Consider the following 24091-nt stretch of genomic DNA (forward strand, 5'->3'; position numbering starts at 1 on the left):
ACCAATGTTTAAGTGTAAGTTTGCTGTATATTACAGAGTCGGTGGAATCTCTTCTCTATGTCTCTCCTCTGTTTTAAACACACACACACACACACACACACACACACACACACACAGGAATTTTCAGCTGAAGAACAAAGGAAAACAACTTCTTATATTCTAAGAAACAACTGTACATTTAATAAAAAACCTTTCCCATATTTATATTGTCTTATAACTATATGTGTTAGTGGGTGAAATTAAAAGTGCCATTGATAGTAATCTAAATGCAGATATGGAAAATATCTCCAAAATAAAGGCAGATACAGTTTTATTAAGTGCCAGAGCGTGACAACTGAGGACATGCTGCTAGTTCACACAACATGATCTAAAAACCATACAAGTGGCAATTTAAGAATTAATCTTAATAGATGAATACATAAGCAAAACCAAAGGATGATACATGTTGAAATCAGGGCTGATTTGTGCATCAGGTATAAAGGCCACAATGCTGAGAACCCACAATAATTTTAAGGGCCCATAGAAACATTTTCATTTTTATTTCTTTTAAAAACAGAAAAAGAGTGAATATCATAACACTTAATGTATAACAATGAATCCTTGGGTGATATTCATTCTTCAACTAATACAGCTGCAAAATGTAAGTTTTTAAGATATTTAATATGGAGAGAGGGGATCAGGAAGACAAAAGTGCCTAGGGCTTGGGAAAGCCAGATATAGTTCTTATTGAATTTGCAGTGGAAATTACTTCTGGGGCTGAAAGAAGGAAAATGGTATTAGAGAAGAGTATTTAGAGAGAGATCCTCAAGTATTTTGGTAATATTTTATTTATTTAAAAATATTATGCACATGTCTCATAATGAGATGTGATAAAATTCTTTTGGGCACAAATATGTTTGCTATGTTTTTTTATATCATTTAAGTTTTAAAAATCATAATTATAGTGTTAATACCTGATCCTTTCAATTTAATTAATTGGTATTTATAATTAGATTTTTTAAGGGTAAAATTTTAGAATTCTTCCTTAAGATGTTAGTTTGGTCTTCATAAATATTTTTCACCTCTGAAATGAACAAACTTCCCTTGGAAAGAAATGTTTCATCTCAAGAGAAATGTGATTTTAATTTACAGAATTATTCTTTTGGCCAAAAAATTAGACAGTGGACTTTTAAAAAAAATCATGTTGGTTATGGATTTTTTTATAGAGTATTAATGTTCCCTAGTAAAATTGGTATGGCGACAAAAGGTGTGGGGTATTTTTGCCAGATTTCCTTATTTTAAAATGTATTATTTTGTTCCAACTCCAGAACTTAATAAAAATAAACTCAGGAATGTAAAAGAGATGGAAAATGTAAAAGTTATTTAAAAATTAAAGTCACTGGAAATAAGAGTAAAGAATATATAAATCAGTCTGACTGGCATAGGGCTTTCAGTTCAGTAGTGGTTTCAGAGCAAGTATTTATTTTGCAATATTTTGGCTGTTTTCAATTATAAGGTCTATTTTCACTAGACTGTAAGCTCCATGAAGAGAGTCTTTTTTGTTTTTGTTTTTTTGTTTTTTGTTTTTTGGTGTTTTTTTTTGTTTTTTGTTTTTGTTTTTTTGTTTTTTTGGTTCACTGCTGTACCTACAATATCTGGAGCAGTACCAGGCATGTAGTATGTTTTCAATTAATACAGGCCAAACAAATCAATCAACAAGGGTTGAGCTTTATAAAGAAGGCAGGGTTCAAGCCATAAAATTATTACCGATAGTAATAATCATTTCTGTAGATGCCAGTCCTTGACTACTCATAGAAAAGATGAAAAGAGGAGAATCATCTATATATTTTTAATCAGTTCAAAACCCCTGCAAACTTGGTTTTATTAGGTGAGAAAATGTGAAGGACCTCAAAAGATAGAAGTTATCTGGGATAGTCAATGAAGAAACAGGAGGATCAATATGCACAAGAAGAACAAAAGTGAACAGTTTCTTAGAGCTTCTCCTTAAAAGACAGCAAAAATGCAGATGGTCGCAAGAAAAATGCAGCCCACATATGACATTAAGATGGTTACACAGATGCAGACAGAATGAATCTTAATAATGACTTTAGAATACACTGAAAGTACCAAGGAGTTTTCAGAATTATATATTCAAGTTGAAAAATGAGCACCTGTGGCCTAAAGTTGATTCTAAATACCAGTTGAATCTTTCCTTTGTTTGTTCCCTTTTTATTTGCAATACACCAGACTAAAGTAAAGATCAACCTTTTGCTAACATAGTGGGAGATAACTAGCAAAAGGACTGACATCTAAGTATGTGTGTTTGGCAACAAACGAAGAAGAGAATGGAAAAAAAGGAGAAGGGGTGGTGAACATCTGGGGTGGTTTCTTTTCTATGAAAAGAAAAAAAGGTCACATCCCACCCAGTGAGAAGAAGTGACCCCCTAAAAAATGTAAGTGATCTTGCTTGACCTGTGACGCGAGCATGGGGATGACCTCGGCTGTTTAACTGCAATGTGTGTTTCTTGTTAGAAAAAGTGAGAGAGTTGTGCTCTGCCATAAAAGAATGTGAGGGATATGAAGGTGCTGAAAGGCAGGAGAAAGACGTGGAGCGTGAGGAACTTGATGCAGGCTATGGAAAAAACGGAATATTAAGTTGGCCCTGTCTTTTAAGAATGTTAGGTAGAAGAGAAAGATAAAAATACATGTGGATCTATACTTCTATAAACGTATAGATGCACATATACACACAAACACACACTCACACACACACATATGGCTTTTTGCTGTCATTTAAATATGGGGATCAAATATGTTTCTTTTCATCTCTTCTACTTATCATTAAAATGATGCTATTTACCTGCAGGAGAACAGTCCTGTACGCATGTCTCTAATAGCTCAAAATATCTAACATTTTCCATGAACTCCTGGGGTCTCAAGTCCAATACATAAATTTATGTCAGTTCAACCATCAGTCCTTTTACAGATAATCAGACCAAGTCAACACCCTTATCCAGTGCTTGGCAGTATCCTCAGAATTTTTTTGTTCTATAAAATAAGTGGGCTCTCTGCTCAAAGCAGCTGAAAATCCCCACATTACAATATAAATAAAAGGAAATTTAAATGTCTTGACCTACATAAACTCCTAACATTTGTTTCATCTTTTAAAGTCTCTTTCATCCCTTTCTTTTCTCCAGTAATTCATTCCCTCAGTCCCCTTGGGGTCTTCTCCATGGAGCCCTGTTACTTAAGGAGGAATACACCCAGCAAACAGCTGTGGAGGAAAGAGTGGAACTGAGGCACAAGGCCAAACCAGGACAGAAATACTGGGTACAGTCTCACATCTTTGGGTATAAGGAAAACTGAACAATTTTGAGTTCTTAATTACGTTATCATTGAATGGTTTGTCACATCAGTTTTATTATGGAAATATAGGGGAGATTTTACAATGGAAGGATTTGGGTTTTTTCCCAGTGATTTTATAATAAAAATCTTATTTATTCAGTTATTAGTTATGAGTCAAAGGTTCTGTTTATCTTTTTCAAAAGTCCCTGACTGAACCTTTACTGGGCTGTGATTTTTTAATAGTCCAATAAACCCAAAGAAACAGAAACTTTTATGGTTTAGGATGCAGCCTGCATGAACTGAGATGAAGCTATTAATCAAGTTATTTAAACAGATCTGGGAAATGATAGGTCTTCTCCAATTCCCCTCTCCCTCTCCTCCTCCCCTCACAAATATTCTGATGAAAACATGAGGTATTGTTACTCTTTCACTTACACAAAGCACCAACATTTAATAAGAAAATCAACTCTGGCCAATGGTTTTGTTAAACCCTGGAAAGTACATTGGATAACAATTTCCTCTTGCTTTTCCTTTCCTCTGGGATTCCCTCTTGCAATCTTAGAGCAGAGTGAGCCAACTGAGATTCAGTAGTTAAAAATAAATGCAATATTAAAAATAGGGCATTATTTTGAAATATGTAGAATCTCACCAGACATTATCATCTAGTGACATGTGGTAACACCTATCTTAAGTACTTATCATCTCACCATGAATATTCTGCCATGTGTCTTTCTCCTTACTTTGTATCCTGCTGCTGCTCTCCACAAGAGGGCAGACAGGGGCAGGGAGAAGGCAATTCTGTTAAGAAATCTGGGTAAAACAATAGTTTGATAGGACAGGAAGTAAAAAAAATATATATTGTCTAAAATAAGATTTAAGGATAATCTGCAGGTTTGTTTTTTTTTATTCTCCCATATCTTCATCTCTTTGATAAGGAGAGATGAGGGTTGGCATTTCCTGTAAGCAATTTGAGTAAAGTATTCTCTGTGCGTTTAGGTTCGCTAGTGAAACATGAATGATCAAAGTTCAACATGTTGCATCAATTTCTTTCACCTGGCAAGATGGGTGATTGCGCCACTTCTCAAACCTTGTGATTTTGTAGTTATTTCCTTTGACTGATGGTAACTGATTCTTAAGAGCAATTCCCAATTTTTTTCTGAGAAAAACTGCCTCAAAATTTCATTCCTGTGTATATGATCTGGATATATGTGATCTAGAATTGAAATGATGACTTGGATTTTATTTTAGATATACTGCTAAGTTACTAGGGTACCACATTTATACACAACAAATGACCTCTTCCACTGCTTACTGTAAAATGGAGACTAGGTCTAGATAAGTCACATAGAACATTCTATGAATCATGCTTCGTTTCGTCTATAAAAAGGTACTACAAATGTACAATATATCATGGATAAAATGGCATTATAAGTTCACGGATGGGTCAGAAGAACCACTTTTCAAAGATTTTTTCTTGTCTAAATATTCTGGGTAACAAGAAATTTAAAGTAACAAAAACCCAAATATCTTATTTTTCTGGAAATTCATAAATTCCAAACAATGAAATATGAATAAAATAATTTTGTGATAACTAAGAGGAAAAAAAGTATAACTTTGATTTTTAAAAATGTTAAAAATAATTTAAAGGCTACCTGAATTCATCCTCTAATATTCTGTTTTAATTAACCTACTTCCATGACTCATTTTACATTTCCTTTCACATCATATTGTACTCACCTTAAATGGAATAAAAACTTTTGATATGCACTGACATTGACTTCATTAGAATACTAACTTTTGACATTTTGGAAGACTTTTCTTATTCCATTCTAATAAATGGAAGGGTTTTGAATTTCAATGGTTGAAAGGAAGTCAGATTTTAGTTATATGAATCCAGGGTAACTTCATTCATGGATCAAAAAAGACCTCTTGGGGCTTACAAAATCTTTATTATTTTCAAGCTACAAGAAACAGTTTGGTAGAGGTCTGGATAATGGAAAACATATTCTTCTGTGATCATTCCACTTTGGGGTGCTTTCCAGCTGTGAGACGGTCTCTCAAACTTAAAAGTTCTCCAAAGTTCTCCTTGGCCTGGAGCCCGAATTTACTTATAACAGAATATGACTGTGTAAAAAAAAGCTTTACAAAATATAGCAATTTTTGTCACCTTGCTAAAAAGTTAAAATAATTTATGACACTGTTAAGGATTGTTAATGTTTCACATGGTTAGATTTTAATATTTAGAATTAGTACAATTTAAACTTTCACCTATTATTTTAGATTCTATTAATTCTTCTAGGCTGAACAATATGTCTTCAAAACTGAAATTCTACTTTATTACGCTAAGAGTGTCACAATGGAAAGGTCTAGTGGAGAAACTTAACTTACACATCTGGTGTATAAATATTATTATTATTATTATTATTACTATTATTATTTTAAAGCTTATTTATTTTGAGAGAGAAAGAGTCACATGCACAGAAGTGGGGAGGGGCAGAGAGGGAGGGAGAAAGAGAACCCCAAGCAGGCTGTACACTGTCAGCACAGAGCCCTATGCAGAGCTTGAGACAACAACCCTGAGATCATGACCTGTCTTTGCAGAACCCCATGCGAGGCTCTAACTCACAAACCATGAGATCATGACCTGAGTAGAAATCAAGAGTAGAATGTTTAACTGACTGAGTCACCCAGGCACCCCAGGAAAAAAATAATTTTTGATGTTTAAGTGTACAATTCTTCCGTCACTAATAAGACAAATCACTTTGGTGTATAATTATTATTAAAATAAGTTATAATCATCATAACAAAGGTAATGAAATCCTTCTTTATATAAAACAGTCCACCATTTGGACTATTTCAACCAATGCTCAGTCGGTTAACTGTCTGACTCTTGATTTCAGCTCAGGTCATGATCTCATACTTCTTAAGTTCAAGCCTTGCATCAGGCTCTGCTCTGACTGTGTGAAGCCTGCTTGGGATACTTCCTCTCTTCCCTCCCCCGCCCCCACTTCTCTGCCCTCCCCCTGCTCACACCCTCTCTCTCAAAGAAATAAACATTAAAATTTTTTAAATAAATATTCAAACAAGAAACAATGATGAAGTGATTCCAAAAGGAAAAAAATATTTTTGATGTGTAACTGTACAATCCTTCCCTCACTAATAAGACAGATCTAGCGGTGATAATGAGATTCATAAATTACACTACCTTAATGTCCAGTCTAGTCACCTAGCTCTGATTATCTTGTGAAAGATAAAGATATAATTTATATTTAATTATGATGGATTGCTTTGGGACCCTAAAATGTTTGAATTCTTGTTTGACATACCTTGTCTTCAAGCCAAAGCCATTTATTTGGAAAAACTTTGAATCATCCATTTGATCACATGGGCAAAAGTTAAAACAGGCATACACATTTACTTGTAAGTATAATTAAAAATAATTACCTTAAAAATGATAGTGGCAGTGGCTGATATAGAACTTTATTCTTAGATGGACAGATCAATGTACAATATAACACAACATGACTCTTTAATTTAGTTGTTTTAAAACTAATGTGGATGTTTTGAAATATATCACTAATGTATACTAGACTCTATTTCGTATGAAGCCTACAGAAAGTAGACATTAAAATTACCTAATCATGTAATTGCATCAAAATGAAGAACAATGAAAAATTTTACAAGGCAATTGCTTCTATGCAGATGGGTTTTCTGACCACCTTCAAACTGACACTCAAATCTATACTTCCAGGCCTGACCAGTTTTCCTGAATTTCAGATTTGCAGCTGAGATTCAGGCATGTCACATAAACATACCAACAAATAAACTCAGTATCTGGCCCTTCAAATCTCTGTCCTTTCCCAGCTGCCACGTTCAATGAGAGTAGGAGGTCATCAACCCAGAAATTTAGGAGACTATGCAATATTCGTCTTTCCTTCACCCCTACCTCTGACCAATCAGTAAACAAGCTAATAGAGATTATCTCTAAAATCTCTCTCTAGTCAATCCCACACATGCCCAGTGCCTAATGCTTCAGTCTAACTTAATTCGAGCCCTACTTTCTAAATACGTAAAAATTTCCCCACTATGTTCTGTGCTTCCAGTTTTTCTGGCCCCCTTTCTCAGTGCCTCCCTGCAGCTCTCCATCCATCACCCACAAACTGTGAGAAAAATCTTCGCAAAGAACTCTATTCATCTTACTTCTCTAAAGAATTTCACTTCTTCTCCTATCTAGAGAGCAGGGTAAATTCTGCTTCTTCTGCCTATATGTGCCTTACTAATCATATCTCTCCCATTCTTCATGCATGCACCCATCACTCCAAGCCATTTGTCACTCCTCAAGCACAGAAAATTTGCCTTAACCTTGCACATGTCCCAACCCCCCTTAAAAATGTATTCTTCCCTCTCTTCTGCTTAATTTACTCTCATTTTTCTTTAAGTCTGTGATCACATTTACCTCATTTGAACTACCAGAGAGGGTTCGATATCCCTTCTATATTCCTACAGCAGCCACTTAATACTTACCCAGTTCACAGAGTCTTTCACTATGCACAGCAACTGTTTCCTCACTGGCATGTATCAATTTACTGAGAGCTTCTTAGGGACAAAGCTTATGCCTTTAATTTCTATTAGAGCTTTCTGAATTACAAGTCAAAATGCTCATTAATAAAAACAGACAATACTTCTCTGCTAAGCAAAGTTCTTTGACATTCCTGTATTGACTGATATTCATACTAATATATCACATATAATGAGACTATAACAACTAATACGATAAGCTTTAGCATTTACAAAGGATTTCACATAACTCATGGAAGCAGGCAATGTTTTCTTCATTCTGTGGATAAAGAAACAAAGTTTCACAATATTTAAGTAATTGTTCCAATGTTCTTTAGTCTGTGTATAGTAAAATTGATATTCAATCTAGTTTAATAAGCTTGATTTCAAAAGCACTGATTTGAGGTTGGTCAAACAGAGCCATCCAGCTAAGATTCACAACTTAAAAGTTTACAACTTCTTAATGTTAAACAGCTTTAGCATGCATTCCGTTAGCTCAGAGATTGGGCTAAAATCACTAGCTGCAACAGCCATATCAAGCAATAACAGTCCATCAGTAATAGCCCCTTTGAGCAGTTATTTATCAAATGCTCAGTATAAAAGAGACATGGTATATTATGGAAAGACAAGTCTTGCTAGAAATCCTTTGGGGGAACACATTAATTGCAACTACAGGCACATGTTATGAAGAATCATCATTATCCTCACTGAGCTGTTTTACAGACAGGCAAGACGAATAGGGCCAACATTTTTTCCATAGGAGGACATCTCCAAATTTTTGAGTAGGTACCAGTAAAAGATGATCAGCAGAAGGGAAATACTTTATACTTTGTTAACATCTCTCTGTAACAGTGATGATCTTCAACTATATCAAAAGAGTTATGAAACAAATGTTATGGGTCAGAGGGAACTAAAGCCACTTTGAAGTTCATTGCCCTAGCCACAGTGAGATATACCTTTTCTCTTATCCTTCCAACATAAGATCTCATCTAGCCAATGTAACTCAGGTTTCGTTTTATTAAATTTTATTTTAAAAGACATTTTCAGAATGTTAGATGAAGGTATTCATTTATTAATATATTTTACATAAAATAATAAATATATTATTTTTGTATAGGTATGTGTGTGTACACTCTTTCTATAATAGTTAAAATGTTGGAGAATGACAAAACTTAGTTATTATTATATTTATTCCTTATTATTTTAGAGATGATATGAACAAAGCCAAGAAGGACTAACTGACTCACCTAAGAGTCAATCAATCAATGATCATCATTCTATTTAATAAACATTGTCATCCAATGGAAAGTATACTGGCTGCAGGATCTGGTCAAATTCTTCTAATATCATCTTTTTAGGGTTCCAAATTAACACTCTATACATCTATATTCATTCATATACATTTTATGATGGAAAATATGCATCATATGCTGTCTGGAAGGAAATCTTTGCTCATCATGGTTTGTTATGGGATCTGATTCCCTAGCTCGTCACATGGTCTGTGCCAGTCCTCACAGGATTAGCGGCTTTCATGAGCAAATGCATAGCAATAAGGCTAAGTAACTTGGCACACTTGAAATAGATGAAGTTTGGCTTTAATTTAAAGAATAATTTGATTCAGTAATGTTATTGAAATAAATGTAAAACCTCTTACAAAAACTCACATGTAGTAAATGAACAAAGTTGTGGTTATTTAGGTTTTTATTTGTTAAAAATGTTGAGAAAATATTTGTAGCAAAAATTTCCATTCACTCTGAGCAGTGAGTTTGGAGGAAGCGAGCTAGTTAAAATTTTAGTTTTCATCACTTTGCCAGAAATAAGCATATTTGGTAACCATTTGGAATACTGTATCTTTTAGTTTCAAATCGATCAGGATTTAAGGTAATGTACATCAATCACTAATATTAAAACCAATTGGATCAGACAAAAATATCCTTACTTTCCTTAGTAGCACATTATTTCCCCATTATGTTTTAAATGATATTAAGTGTAAAGTAACCACAAAAATGGAGACCGTACCATTGTTCTTTTCAGATCTTTAATGTTTAACTACGCTCTTTATAAAACAATGGGGAGCTTCTATTTCTAATAGGATACAAGTATATTATTATCCTATTGCTGTCATTATAAATTACCACAAATCTAGTGGCTTAAAATAACACAAATTACTTATTTTACAGCTCTGGAGGTCAGAGGTCTAAAATGAGCCTTGCCGTTCCAAAATTAAATATGTTGGCAGAGCTTCCTTCCTTTCTGGAGGCTCTGAGGGAGAATCCGTTTCCGTGCTTTTTCCAGCTTCTAGAGGCTGCCCACATTCTTTGGCGCAAGGCCCTCTTCCAACTTCAAAGCCAGTAATAACTAGTTGCATGCTTCTCACATCACCTCACTCTGACTCTCCTGCCCCTCTCTCTCATTTCTAACGATACTGTGACTCCAGTGGGCCCACCCAGACAAGTCAGGGTAATCTCCCCCTTCTGAAGGCAGATGAATTAGCAACCTTAACTCCATCTGCAACCTTAATTTCTCCTTGCCATGTAACAACACATTCACAGTTCTGGGAATTAGAACATGTACACATTTAGTGGGCTATTATTCTGCCTACTACACAGGGTTAAAAGACCCTGCTACTAAAAACAAAAAAAAATTTATATATATTTTTATAATATACATATAATTATATAAATGTATTTTAATATATAAATGCATAAATTTATATGTATTATATATATATAATATATATATATATTTTTTTTGAAAGCACTGAAGAGCTAACAAGAGGACCATACAGCCAAAAAATCCAAGCAAAAATAAGAATGCATGGAGTGTGAGAACCAGTTTTGGGCTGAGGACATCTGTGCTCCATCAAACATAATTTAGTTTTTGGCATCATCACCTGAAGGGGAAGATTAATAAAAACCCAGGAACCATGCAAAGTGGACAGTCAACAGAAAAGCTTCCCCACACAAATCTGGAACCACTAATGATTCCACCTACCTTTCTAATATCAGGCTACTAGAGAAAAAGTTACATAGGCCCTGAGCAGAGATGGGAGAAAAATGTCCCCAAGAAGTTGCAATCACAAGCCAACCCTTGCTCAGATGTACAGCCAAGTTTACAGATCTTAGGTGGACCAAATAGCTTGTCTTGTAGAACATCCAGCTGCCTGGCTAAAGCAAACACAAATTCTCTCTGGAGAAAATCACTCTCATTTTAGGCCTTAATGAATCATTAAATATAATTTTTTAAAGGCAGTGACCAACATATAACAAAAAATAATCAACTTCACAAGAAAACAAAGCATCCTGAGTAAGAATATACACAAACAGTAGAATGTCAAAAGACAGCTGTTCGAATTATCTGACATATATTCTAAAATAACTCCTTTTGCCATATTTAAAGAAATTTAAAATATTCACAGGAAATAAGAAACTAAAAAGCAATATATTAAGAAAAGAGAGCTTATGGTAATAAAAAATACAACAATCAAAATCTTATTTAAAATTATTTTTTAATGCTTATGTATTTTCGAGAAAGAAAAAGAGTAAGAGAGTAAGCAGGGGAGAGGCAGAGAGGGAGACAATAATTGGAAGTAGGCTCTAGGCTCTAAGCTGTCAGCATAGAGCCTGACGTGGGGCTTGAACCCATGAACCATGAGACCATGACATGAGCTAAAGTCAGACACTTAATCGACTGAGCCACTCAGGTGCCCCAATAACCAAATCTTTTAACTAAATGGATGGCTTTAATATCAGATTATACTATCGTAGAGAAAGGATTTACCAACTGTCAAGGAAATGTTATCCAAGTGCAGCACAAGGAGAAAAAAAAAGATGAAAAAATTTAAAAACAGAGCGAACTTAAAAGACATGGAAGATCGAGTTGCAAAAAGAAAGGAAGAGTGTTGCGCTGAGGCAATATTTGACAAGTTAAATGTTGAGGATTTTCTAGAACTGATATAAACCAATATTTCATAGCTTCAAAAAGCTACATGAATCCTAAGAACGATAAAAAAAAAAAAGAATGCCAAGCCTACATGCAGCATATTAAACTATAAAACACTACATACAAAAGAAAATGTTTAAAGTTGCTAAAGCAGGGGAAGAATAAAAGTCAGGTTTCCTTCAAAGAATTGACAGTTGGGATGAGAAGTGACCTCTTAAGAATGGTCATGGAAGTCACTGGACAATCAGATACATCTTCAGTGTGCTAAAAGAAAATACTTGCCAGCATAGAATTTTATACAAGGGGTGGGTAGTGGGCAATCTTTCAAAAATGAAGTTGTGAAATAAATATAGTTTCAGACAAACAGAAACTTGAAGATTCCACTGCTGGCCAACATTCAGTGAAGGAAATTCTAAAGAATGAACTCACCAGAAGATAAGTGACCTGAAATAGAAGGTAAGAGAGGCAGAAAGATGACAAAGGAGAGAGTAGGTACACGAAGTGTCTATATGAATATCTGCTGGGTAACAGAACCAGAATGATGTCTTATATGGCTAAAATAAAAACAAGTTTTTGGTGGACAGAGAAAACCCTTCTATAATCTGCCTTCTTCCACAGCAATGAAGTCATGTTTCTCACTGATCCCCTGTAATGATAGTCTTAAAAAAAAAACCCTCCTTCATCAACTTTCTCTTAGCTATATTCCAGACATACTGGTAAACAATTTACAGCTACTACTCAGAGTCCTGTGAGGTAACAACTACTAAACTCATTTACAAGTGAGGAAACAGAACAGTAAGTTTACATAGTACTCAAATATGCTAAAAGTAGTAAGCAGCTGGGCTCAGATTTATCTTACTTTTGTCAGAAAAAAAAAAAAAAAACACCTTAAAAATCCACATCTTAACAGCCAGGCTTCCTGAAAAGGACAGACACTTTTTGCTAGCAGATGTACCTATATTGTAGAGAGTAAAAGGACTTATGGTTCCGGTAATTACAAAATGTAACAGGGGCACCTGGGTGGCTCAGTCTAGTAAGCATCTGAATTCAGCTCAGGTCATGACCTCACAGTTCTTGAGTTCAAGCCCCGCATCAGGCTCTGTGCTGACAGCTCGGAGCCTGGAGCCTGCTTCAGATTCTGTGTCTCCTTCTCTCTCTCCCCATCTTCTGCTTGTGCTCTGTCTCTCAAAAACGAGTAAGTGTTTAAAAAATATTAAAAATTAGGGGCACCTGGGTGACTCAGGCAGTTGGGGGACTGACTTTGGCTCAGGTCATGATCTCATGGTTTGTGGGTTGGAGCTCCGCGTCGGGCTTTGTGTTCACAGCTCAGAGCTTGGAGCCTGCTTCTGATTCTGTGTCTCCCTCTCTCTCTGCCCCATCCCCACTCATGCTCTGTCTCTCTCCGTCTCAGAAATAAATAAACATTAAAAAATATATATACATAAAAATATTAAAAATTAGATGAAATAAAGCAAATGCTTCAGGAACTTAAACACAAAGGACAGAGATAAGGAGAAATGAAATAACAATGTGATAATATAATGATACAATTTATAGTTATATTTTATTTTGTTCACTAACTTAGGAAAATAGCCAAAAAACCTGGCAAATAGGGGCGCCTGGGTGGCGCAGTCGGTTAAGCGTCCGACTTCAGCCAGGTCAAGATCTCGCGGTCCGTGAGTTCGAGCCCCGCGTCGGGCTCTGGGCTGATGGCTCAGAGCCTGGAGCCTGTTTCCGATTCTGTGTCTCCCTCTCTCTCTGCCTCTCCCCCGTTCATGCTCTGTCTCTCTCTGTTCCAAAAATAAATAAACGTTGAAAAAAAATATTAAAAAAAAAACCCTGGCAAATATATATGCTTAATGTTTATAAAGGTTCATTGTCACTTTAACTCTAAAATTTAAAAATGAAAATAACTGCATTATATTTTAAATCAAATTTTAGCTAGAAAAAAATTTATGAGATTCTCCTCATATACAAAGTAATCTGAGGTTCTTACTTTTTTTCAGTTCACTGGAAAATTATCTATTTTTTCTTGGTTTGTTATTAAACTTTCATTATGATATATCAAAAAATAATGAACAAACAATTATAAAGTATAATATAGTAGGTCAAGTAATGACCCCCTAAAGATGTCAATGACATAATCCCTGGGACCTGTGTGCACATTATCTTACATGGCCAAAGGGACTCTGCAGATAGAATTAATCTTCTGAAACTTAAGAGGGGAAGATCAATTCTGAATTTTTCTGGTGGACCCAATCTAATCTCCTGAGCCCTTAAAAGCAATGAAATTTCTCTGATGAGAGGCAAAAGAGGAGAAAAAAAAATTTGGCAGAAGAGGAAATCAGATTCCAGGCATCAGAAGAATTTGCTAGGTCATTGCTAGTTCTGAGATGTGGGTGTCACAATGCAGTGAGTGAGGCTTCTTGGCAATAACAACATCCCCTGGTAGACAGCCAGCAAAGAAATGGAAACATCAGTCCTGCAACCACAAGGCTATGGATTATGCTAGCATCCTGAATGAGCTTTGAGTGAACATTTTCTAGAACATCCTGATAAGAACCCAGCAGACCAACCTCTTGGTTTTGCCCTGGTCAAACTTGGAGCAGAGAAATCAGCTGAGCCAACCAAGATTTCCGACATTCAGAGCTAGGAGATAATAAATTTGTGTTATTTTAAGTCATTAAGTTGTCTTAATTTGTTATGGCAGCAGGAGAAAACTTACACGCACAGCAAAACTTTTAAAATATATATTTAAAAACTGAAGTAAAAATGAAGAGAAAAGTAAATCATCTACATTTATTTGTTACATATTTGACTCTGAGCTATTTAGCAACCAACACACAGAAAAGTAAGATCTAGCTACCAAATTAATAGGTATTTACATAAAAGAGATATAATTATTACCCATAAAATACAAAAATACTAATTCAAAGGGATAGAGGTACCCCAATGTTTATGGGAGCATTATTTACATTAGCCAAATTATGGAAACAGTCCAAGTGTCCACTGATTGATGAATGGATAAAGAAAATGTGGTATGTGTGTGTGTATACACACACATACATACATACATACATACACACACACAATGGACTATTACTTGGCCATAAAAAAGAATTAAATCTTGCCATTTTGCAGTGATAGGATGGAGCTAGAGAGCATTATGCTAAGCGAAGTAGCTCAGAGAAAGACAAATACCATATGATTTCATTCATATGTGGAATTTAAGAAACAAAACAAAGGGGTAAAAAGGAAGGAGAGGCAAACCAAGAAACAGACTCATAACTATAGAGAACAAACTGATGGCTACCAGAGGGGAAGTCAGTGGGGGATGGGTTAAACAGGTTATGGGAATTAAGGAGTGCACTTGTGATGAACACTGAGTGTTGTATGGAAGTGTTGAATCACTCTATTGTCAACGTGAAACTAACATTACACTATATGTTAACTAACTGGAATTTAAATAAAAACTTAGAGAGAGAGAGAAATGGTTCCATCAAATTTACATAACTATACCTGTTACTGAGATCAGAGGAAAAGTGCTCTTCATAAAGAGGACCATTATATACAAGGTCCTTAACCTTAGAGTAAATAGAGTAAAAAAGAGACCATCACATCACCTTTCATAATTTTCTCAATTATAGGTCAACTTCACAATACCTAAACAGTTTAGCAAATGTCAAATGTCACAACACCTGTCCAGTGTCAAATTTCAATTATCTATGGAAATAAATAATTTCTGAACGATGTTCCAAGAATTGATTTTAAATTTTTTTTTTAACATTTATTTATTTTTGAGACAGAGAGAGACAGAGCATGAATGGGGGAGGGGCAGAGAGAGAAGGAGACACAGAATCGGAAACAGGCTCCAGGCTCTGAGCTGTCAGCCCAGAGCCCGACGCGGGGCTCGAACTCACGGACCGCGAGATCGTGACCTGGCTGAAGTCGGACGCTTAACCGACTGCGCCACCCAGGCGCCCCGAAGAATTGATTTTGAGACACATCATTAAGAGAAATATCACTGAGTAGAACACCATGCACTGGCTGTCTGTGCCAGGAGAGGACTCCAAATCCACGGAGGATCACAACGATCATCACAACACTAGCCGCCAGGAATTTGGATCCAAACACTTCTGCTCCTTGCACCTTGGTATAGGAGTTGCCGAGGAAAACAACACCGTCAAGCACTGGGTGGAACAACACTTTTACTCACAAAGAGGAGAGACAGCAAGATCAGGTTCAGTGTGTGCCAGTTCTGCATGGCTGGTGGGTTCCCTTGACAACTAAAGCAGGGCAATTGGCTTCGCACGCCCCCCCCCCCCCCCCGTTAAGCTTTGGTTCAAGGACCTCTCCTCCACCTTCACTGTGTCTGAAATACTGACAGCTGAGGATGTGCCTGCGAGACACTAACATACTTAAGCAACATAAAGGTGTACTCATTGAGTTTGAAACAGAGAAAGACATACCCACTGAAGGATAAGCCCTGTACTGTCTGTGTGTACTCTTTATCTCTTGGAAAGAAGTATTCCAGGCCTAAGACCTATTCTTATGTGGCTGAATGGAGGTCTAAAAACTGCACACACGAGACCGCTGCTTTTCCTAACCAAAATGAATTAATTAGTTAATTAAGTAATTAAAAAATAATAAATACAAAAAAAGAAAGAAAAGAAAAAAGTTTTATTTGTCAGGTATTTAAGCAAAAGGGATCTCAATATAGTCAACTTTTGGGGTGTCTGGGTGGCTCAGCGGTTAAATGGCTGACTTCAGCTCAAGTAATAATCTCACAGTTTGTGAGTTCCAGCCCCTTGTCAGGCTCTGTGGTGACAACTCAGAGCCTGGAGCCTGCCTTGGATTCTGTATCTCCCTCTCTCTCTGCCCCTCTCCAACTCACTCTCTGTCTTTCAAAAATAAAAAAAAAAAAACATTAAAAAATAAAATAAAATAAGATAAATCAAATTTTTTTCTGCTATAAGACATGTTGAAGCCTTTAATAGACCAAGATGCATATATACTATTCAACATTGTTAGCAATATAATTATTAGCAAAAGAAATTTCAAGAAGAAACATTTTCAAAGTAGATTTCTGTAACTAAATAAATCAGCTTACTTTACAGGTTTATTGACTATATTTCACTTAAATTATTTGATTGTTTTAGGCAGCATGTATATAGCCTCCTTCACTGTCTGCCAATGGTACTCCAATTTCATGGTAGTAAAACCAAATTGTCTTCATATAAAGAGAATATTTAGCTTTTGTTCTCTATGACTGACAGAATGGACATAGGGAAAATGAAATGCATCAAGTATATCCACATGTGGCATTGTTATTAAACTATAAGTACTCAGAAAAGACTTCCAGTTCACAACTCTGTTTTCCCCCAAACGGTCAAGTAAATTTTCCTTGTGATGTTGACTCAAAATAGTAACTTGACTTTCATTTTAGTAAATTCTGTGCCAATGTTTCACACAAATCAGAGAAATATTCCAATATAGTAAGATCAATACTAACTTAATCTTTGTCCTTTAAGATTATTTTTAATCTGAATTGTAGATTTGCACTATATCCAACATATATAAGGTATGTATTTATGACCCTGAAAAGTAGTCAATTCCATAATCCCAAGACACTGTAAAAGCTTATTTAACCATCCATAACCTGACCATTGACAGATGTCTAGATGAAACCAGATACTTATATTTAGTGTTGGGACATAAAAATAAATGTAGGCTAGAATAAATCATTATAGAGTAATCCAGTTTTCTTTATTAAATTAGGAGTGGGGATAGGCGAAGAGGTTCAAATTCCACTCAAATTACTGGGTACAATATCATCTTGTAATAAGAGAACTTTCCTAACCTATTGGTTGGCTTAAACTTTCTTACCATTTTAAACACCTGTTAAATCCTCTTAGGCACTTGATTGGAGTGAACATGAACACATTATTTTTAGGCTACTAACAGTAAAATAAAATATCCCAGAAGACTTTAATTCATTCATTCACTTCCAAACATGAGGTCAGAAGTGATTTGATACAAGTATCTGCTATAGCAAGAGTAGAGGAGAAGCTGCCACCCAGAAAGACAATAATTATAGTCAATGGATAGCACCATTGAATAATTTCCACTGGAAGCGTTTCAGAAAGGCTTCTATTCTTTGTTATATATAAACCAAAAAGATTATAAAATCTTAAAATTGTTCCTCATGAGAGTTTTATTCTTACACATCGTAATCAAGTTCAGGTTTCTTCTGATAAAAGACAGAGACCTGAACTTAGTATCTCTCTCAAAATGGTATTATTTTAAAATGGATTAAAGATAAAAACACCTTCCTGGTCTTGAAATCCTAATCCACATGTTCAATCAAATAAGCTGATACGATTACCTCAGGTTAATTCACAAACCAGTATCAAAAGACAATCTTTGAGTTCATGGAAATTAAATATTACAAAATTAAGGAAACTATGAAATGTCAAGTGCTATCATTCTTCTAGCATTAACAGAAATCTCTCTTATATAGGTCCTGCCAGATTAATTTTAGGATTGATCTGGTATGCATTGTCTTTCAATGCTTATTGTCTGTTCATAAAGAAATTTAATTACAATTTAACCATACCATGATTTAATTAAAATATTTTAAATACATAGACTAAAATTACATTGTCTGAAACCATTTTTTTCTTTTCTTGCCTTTACCTGACTTCTTATAGAAGCTGATAAATATGCTTTTTACCTAACTAGTACTTTGAAAACTCTAAAAACCACAGTTCTTGAAGCGGCCCATGTTGATTCTCTAATGCCTTTCTAAGTACCAAATTCGATTACCTTTTTCTCAGCACTCAACCTATTTGGTGATTCTTATAGTGTTATTCGTTATTTCTTCTGAAAATTCTATCTCCCTTTGGCCTCCACGATGTCTTTCACTGCATTCTATTACTGATTATTACCAAATTCTTTCCAGCAGTCTTTTCTCCCACCCTCCTTCCTCTGCTAGCCTGGTTCTGCTCTAACGTCCCCTTACTGATTTCCATTCTTCAAGAAGTCGATTACTAAGGCCTCACCAAGGGATTTCCTCCTTGGGGAGCAATCTTGGTAACCAACCCCTGACAAAAGCTACTAAAAAGTGAGCCAAAATAATTTAAAGATATTTGAGGGGGGGAGGAATCAGTGAATGCTAGTGTGGATTTACCAAGAAACGGGAGACAGAAAGAAATGGGAGAGAACAGAAATCTAGAGGAGTGAATCCAACATTCAAAACCCTTCCTGTCTCACAGAATGTAACAACTAGAAGAGTCAAGGGTGGGGGGGAAAACAAAAAGAAAAAACAAAGTCTGCAGTCTGCCAAAAGAGTAACCCTGTTGAGTCAACCTTGAGTTTAGAATGGAAACCAAAGGGATACATTCTAGGACTGAGGGTGGAAACAAAGTAAACATACTTTGTATCCCCTGAAGCTTGATTTTGAGTCATTAATGCAGAAAATCTCATGCTTCAAGGTAGAATTAAGTTTATCTTGATGGTTAGAGATGTGGCAACGGTAATTTCAAATCCTGCTTGGTGGAAAGTGACATTTTCCTAGGAGTCAAGCAAACTTCTGTAAATCAAACTTTAAACTTCACATACATCACAAAAAGATCACCAGAAACATAAGGAGAGAAGATTCCATTAGTGAGAAGCAAGAGACAGGTGCTTAAAAGTATCAATTATTTGACATAGATCAAAAATATAGATCTTTAAAAATTTTTTAAATAATTTTTTAATCTTTATTTTTGAGGTGGGGGGTGGGGGTGGGGAAGGAACAGAGAGAGATGGAGACAGAGAATCTGAAGCAGGCTCCAGGCTCTGAGCTGTCAGCACAGAGCCCTACCCGGGGCTCGACCTCACGAACTGTGAGATCGTGACTTGGGCCAAAGTCAGACACTTAACGGATTGCACCACCTAGGCACCCTTTATTTAAAAAAAAAATAAGTTTATTTATTTTGAGAGAGAGAGACAGTGTGAGTAGGGGAGGGGCAGAGAGAGAGAGAATCCCAAGCAGACTCTGGGCTGCCAGCCAGAGCCCAACATGAGGCTGAAACCCACAAAACCAGGAAATCATGGGAAATCATGACCTGAACAGAATTCAAGTTGGAACTTAACTGACTGAGCCACCCAGGGTACCTAAATACAGATCTTTAATATTTGAAAGGAGATACATGCCAAGTGTTAGTTTGGGGACAGAAAATAGTAAAGTTACATAAAAGAATTGACAACTGGGTGCCTGGGTGGCTCAGTTGGTTGAGCGTCTGACTTCCAGCTCAGATCATGATCTCACAGGTTCGTGGGTTTGAGCGCATGTTGGGCTCTGTGCTGACAGCTCAGAGCCTGGAGCCTGCTTCAGGTTCTGTGTCTCCCTCTCTCTGCCCCTCCCCTGCTTGCACTCTGTCTCTGTGTCTCTCAAAATATACAACAAATGTTAAAAAAAATTAAAAAAAGAAGTGACAAATAACTAAATAGATACAATGAAGTGAAAAATACAACAAGTAAAATAAAAAATTCAGTGGTCTTGCTTTGGAGAAAATTAGATATACACGAAACCACAGCATATGAAACAGAATAAAGACCCAAAAAAATAACAATAATAATTCAGAATAAAAAAATTCTATAAGGAAACCCAGGAGGTAGAGGACAGGAGAGGAAGCTCGGGGATGGAACAGAAAGCAGTGCAAAAGAATATAAAAGGAAAGTGTTTATAGATGTTTAGACTTTCAGAACAGGAAAGGGGGAGAATGAGGTAGAGGCAGCATTTGAAGAGATGAAAACTTAAGAATTTCCCAAACTGATAAAAGACTTTAATTCACAATTTCAAGAAATCCAAATAATCCTAAACAAAATAAGTAAAAGAGAAATCTAAAACCAGATATATTAGACTAGTGAAGCTGCAAAAAGCCAAAGACGCAATTATCCACATAGCCAGAGAGAAGCCATAATATAGTCCCTTATTTACATGTTAATTATAATATTTGTTTCTTTCCCAGGGCGCTTCATACTAGTTTCATAACTGATTAGAGATTTTGCTCTGAAATGTTCAAAGTGAATTATGGTTAAGTGTATTAAGAGAAAAAAAAAAAAAAAAACCTTTAAATCTATCAACTCTCTGCCTAGGCCTTGAAAAGTTCACATTGCATTTTTATAATTGGAAAATACTTAAAGTGAGCTTTAAATATAAACTTAGAGGTAATTTATTTCATAAAAGGTGAGATTTTTCAAATTAGCTCATATTCTTGTTTTCCCTGTCTTTGCTCGAAAATTAACTACTATTAATAAATGACATGATAGATGTCGCCGAGTGTTACATATTCCTAGTAAATGCTTGGATATAAATGAGCTTGAAAAAACAATCTCCAAATGAGAAAAACAAAGCAAAACAACAAACTTTCCTCTTTTTGTAGTCAGGGAAAACATGCTACAGGTCAATTGTCAAATATATGCTGCATGTAGGTTACATAGCTACAATTTTTAGTCTTTAAAATCAATTAAGGTTCAAATGATGTATGGCTTATGTGAAGTTAAATGTTATGGCAAATTTTCTGAAATAGTTTTGTTAGGAAACTCTTTTACTTTAAATCCACTCATTTCATTTGAACTCCTGTCCTGGCAAAAGACAGAAAGAGACAGAGACAGAGACAGAGACAGAAGAGAGATGGAGATACCTTCAACAGAGTTTTTGGTACAATTTTTTTACACCTCTGTTTTATATATATCACTCTGAAATTTAAAAGCTCTGAAATCCAACTGTCGTATGTATGTATTTTAAAAAATTTGTTTGACCATAGAACCAAACTAGAATTGACAAAACGTTGTTCTGTTCTTCATTTAAATAATTAAGGGTGAATTTACTACAATTGATTTTGCTAGCAAATCTGCTACAAAAAATATAAAAGGTTGGACTCAGGGAGCTATGACAGACCCCCTTAGGAGTGTTCCATAATACATGGTACATGCACCTTTTCAAAATCCTAAAATATACCAAATTCCAAAAACATCTGGCACTAAAGTTTTCCAAGTAGCATATATTCTTATACAAAGCAATAGTGAGGATCTGTTGGTGGCATAAGTTTATAAATACATCATCACCTCCAAATAAGAACAGATATGTCCAAAATTAACTAAGTATAAGACTGGAGCTCTTGGGAGTTTTCTTGGGGGGCAGGGTAGTCAGAAAGCAGTGGGGAGAGAAAAAGAAGGGATTCCCATCCCTACAGTTTACATATGTGGATAATTTGCTTACAGGTTTGTATTTAATAACAACGATCTAAACATTTCTAAAAGTCATATATCACTATTAAATTTAGAAGACAACATCTGCCCGATAAAAATCAGCTTTAAACTTTAATAGAAAAAAAGAAGACAAACAGTATCAAGATCTTCTTTCAACAGTTTTTTTTTCTGTAATTTAAATTCAAGGAGATTCCAAAAATATGTATAGATTTGTTTTCATTCTCCATAGGCTAGTAAGCAGGCTACTTTGCTCTAATCTTCAAAACTTTGTGCTATAACAGTACACAATCAGGGGTCTATTTAATATATATTTTTTCCTACTATGTTTTCTAGAATTAAAAAGTCATTGAAAAAGGAAAGAAATGAGCAAATAAAAAGTAAACAAAACAGATTAGACTTTGTAAAAAATATTTTTTGAATCTTTTATTTTTAATCAATCTCTATTCTGTGGGGCTCAAACTCACAACCGTGAGATCAAGAATTATATGTTCCACCGCCAGTCAGACATTCCTAAAAAGAAGATTCAAATTAACCCAAGAATCTGTACTTTCTTGTTAAGTAGAGTATATGACTAATAAGAAAAATGAGATACCAAATTACACATAATTATCAGACATAATTTGGAAACTCAAATATACTTCATGTATCTTGATGGAAAACTGGCAGATGTATGCCATAACTTATGAAGGGAACGATGATAAGGAGTGAAGAGAATAGAAGCACAAGTTACCAAGAATGATGAGTTCTGATTTAAAAATACATTTAATTTTCTTCTGCCTAAAAGATACTTTGAAGTATATAGACACAACTTTGAAGATCATCTTGAGCTATGAAAGGATAGATATTAGGTATACCTAATGTTTAAATAAACATACTTAAATAATAGTGCGGTTCTTTAGAGTAATAAAAATGCTTTCCAATTTCTTCTTTTTTTCTAAATTTTTTTTAATGTTTATTTTGAGAGGAGACAGAGATTGCAAGCAGGAGAGGTGCAGAGAGAGAGGGAAAGAGAAAATCGCAAGCAGGTTCCATGTTGTCAGCTTGGAGCCTGATGTGGAGCTCAATCCCAGGAACTGTGAGATCATGACCTGAGCCGAAATCAAAAGTCGCTCAACTGAGAGAGCCACCCAGGTGCCCCTTCAATTTGTAATGTAAAAATATTATAAGCAAATTTGCTTATAGAATAATCTTATTATTCATAGTATATATTAAGAGCAAGATAAACGTCTTTATTACGTAATCTCTACAAACAGATACAGGCAATTTACCTTAAGAAAATGTTCCGATAATCAGAGAGAAATTAATTCAGATTATTCAAGTTTCTGTTTGTGCATTTGTAATTTTTCTTGTCTTTTAATTCTTTGATGTGAATTAAAGATGCAGGGGAGGAAAAAAATAACCAGCAGAGCAGAAATCTTATTACCTTTCTTTCAAGGGGGATAGAGAAAAACTGAGAGGAGGAATACAGTATGTACAATATAAATATTTAACATGAAGATGGTAGGAAAGATGTTTTCAAAATTATACTGACCTTTTGAGTTTTGTTTTATAACATGCATTTGTTACTCTCCATGGCTTGTTTCTTTAGACAACCCATATCACTGATTCTATGCTACAGAAAACTCCCAAAATACCCAAGTAGAACAATGAAACACTCTCAATCTCATATAATATTAGATACAAAATAACTTGGAGATTAAGAGGCCTCAGGGTTCTTTTGTGCTTGGAATCGAGGAATTTTGCCAGAACAAAAGGTGTGTAATAGAAAAGCGTGCCTCCACAATCTTGGCTTTAAAGTAGCCTTGCGTATGCAACAAAGAAGCAGTCCTATGATATTGAACAAATACTATGATTTAAAAAAATTTTTTTTTCAACGTTTATTTATTTTGGGGACAGAGAGAGACAGAGCATGAACGGGGGAAGGGCAGAGAGAGAGGGAGACACAGAATTGGAAACAGGCTCCAGGCTCTGAGCCATCAGCCCAGAGCCTGACGCGGGGCTCGAACTCACA

General features: G+C 35.3%; 1 protein-coding gene across 7 annotated transcripts in view; it reads right to left on the reverse strand.

Moving 5' to 3' along the window:
- The window catches only part of AGMO (alkylglycerol monooxygenase), a 386647-nt gene that overhangs the window by 80410 nt on the left and 282146 nt on the right, over nucleotides 1-24091 (reverse strand). Inside the window, exons 14-15 of one of the 7 annotated variants that reach the window (XR_006594249.1) lie at nucleotides 14400-14472; nucleotides 8027-8161 (exon numbers count right to left, since the gene is read on the reverse strand). The exons of the other annotated variants lie outside the window; for them this stretch is intronic. The gene's annotated coding sequence lies outside the window, so the exon portion shown is untranslated. Of the gene's footprint in view, nucleotides 1-8026; nucleotides 8162-14399; nucleotides 14473-24091 lie in introns of those variants that run through there. 7 annotated transcript variants of the gene reach the window in all.

This window comes from Felis catus, chromosome A2 (genome assembly GCF_018350175.1).
Source record: "Felis catus isolate Fca126 chromosome A2, F.catus_Fca126_mat1.0, whole genome shotgun sequence".
NCBI lineage: Eukaryota > Metazoa > Chordata > Mammalia > Carnivora > Felidae > Felis > Felis catus.